The sequence below is a fragment of the Odontomachus brunneus genome, unplaced genomic scaffold (genome assembly GCF_010583005.1).
Source record: "Odontomachus brunneus isolate Ranch 3 - 2012 unplaced genomic scaffold, Obru_v1 Obru_scaffold_034, whole genome shotgun sequence".
Lineage (NCBI taxonomy): Eukaryota > Metazoa > Arthropoda > Insecta > Hymenoptera > Formicidae > Odontomachus > Odontomachus brunneus.
The window spans coordinates 2367270-2369347 of NW_022639484.1; positions in this window are offsets into that span (position 1 = coordinate 2367270).

Below are 2078 nucleotides of genomic sequence, written 5' to 3' on the forward strand. Positions count from 1 at the left end.
GAAAAGCGCCCCAGACTGGATCTCACGACCCCCAGCCCCTCAGAAAAACGCCTGGACAAGAAGCCCAAGGTCTGTGACCAGGGGACTTTTGCACAGGCGACTAAGGGAATAGTCAGGGTGGCACTCATTATTGAGGGTTACCCTGAAAACAAGATCAAACCCGGGGAAATAGCAGTTATTAAAAAACTGATTAGGGAAAGGATCCTGGGACTTCCAAGAGACACCAGGGCTCCCCTCTTTACCGGAGCTTGGGAGAGAGATGAGGCAATCATTTGCGGTTGCGCCGATGTAGAATCCGCGGACTGGCTGAAAAGCCTATCCTCGGATTTAAAACTAGGGGAGAGCGAACTACGTGTGCTGCCGCTTGAGGAGCTTCCGAAGCGCCACAGGCTGGTAGTGCACCTAGAGGAGCCGGATTTGGCTGTCAAGGAGGCGGTAGAACTCCTTGACAGACAAAACGCAGGACTGGCAGCCAGCGAGTGGGTTGTCGTCAGGGGGAGCGAGAGCAGGGACGCCGAAAGCGCCCACTTCGCTGTTCTTGTCGGCGACTCCTCTCTGAAGGCCCTAAAGGACTGCGGAATGAAACCCTTCTGCGGGATGGGCCGGGCAACTGTAAGGTTGACCGGCAAGGAACGCGGAAGGGAGGTGGAAGCCGCTGGAACGAAAGAGTCTGCATAAAAAATGACAGGTCTCACAGTTCCAGTGGTGCAGATTAACTTGCATCACAGCAAAGGCGCCTCAGCGATTTTAGCTAGGGGCATGGCTGTGATGCAGACAGCAATAGCACTTGTACAAGAACCATGGCTCTTGAACAACGCTATAAAAGGCCTGAGCGGTTGTGGCAAGATTATCTCGTCCGCCACTCAAAGAAAAATAAGGACATGTATAGTGACAAAAGATCTAAATGCAATCTTTATGCCGCAGTTCAGTAATGGAGATATCACGGTGGTACAAGTGAGGCTAAATCTGGACGAAGGGACCCACAGGGATGTATTGATGGGGTCAGTCTACATGCCCTATGACGCCAAAGACCTTCCACCACAGAGGGAAGTCAAGGAGCTGATAAAACATGCGGAGGAGAGAGGGCTGGAGGTACTCCTGGGTTGCGATGCAAACTCCCACCATGTGGGGTGGGGGAGCTCGGGCATCAACCCGAGAGGGGAAAGCCTACATGAATTCGTCATGGATAGCAAGCTAATTATCCTAAACAGAGGAACGGAACCCACCTTCATGGACTGCAAAAGACGTGAGGTTATAGACCTAACGCTGTGTACGAGGGGAGTGGCTGACCTGGTGAGAGACTGGAGGGTCTCAAACGAACCTTCGGGATCGGATCACAGGCAGCTACGTTTTGCGCTCGAGCACAGGGAAAAGGGGAATTGGGGTCGCAACCCCAGAAACACAAACTGGACGAGCTACAGGAGGGACCTTGGCACCATTCTGAAAAAAGCCCCGTCCAGATTCAATACAAAACAGGATCTAGAAGTGGCGTTGCAGTTTGTCAGCGACGCTATCATAGAGGCCTATGAAGCAAACTGCCCACTAAGGCAGAAACAAGTCTCAACTAAGATCCCATGGTGGAACAATGAGCTTATTAAGCTCAGGGTTGAGACAAGAAGGCTTTTCAATAGAGCAAGGAAGTCAAAAGCAGAAACTGATTGGGCAGCTTTCAGGAGCTCCCAACGGCGATATAGCAAAGAAATCACAATGTCAAAGAGAAGGAGTTGGAGGAAGTTCTGCGGGAGCGTTGAAAGTTCTCCGGAGATATCCAGACTCAACAAAATCCTCAGCAAAGACAATTCACCTCAACTGGGATGTCTAAAGCTCCCGGATGGAAGATACACTGAATCAACGGAGGAGACACTGAGACACTTGATGTCCACTCACTTTCCGGGATTCAGAGAGGATGTCACGATTCAGGGCAACAGAGACGAGGAACAATCAAGGGAACCTCGTGTGACCAAAGAATGGTCCCTCGCGGCCAGAATCGTACAACCGAGCGGGGTCAAATGGGCAATAGAAACCTTTGAGCCTTATAAGGTACCGGGACCGGACGGCATTTACCCGGCACTCCTAAG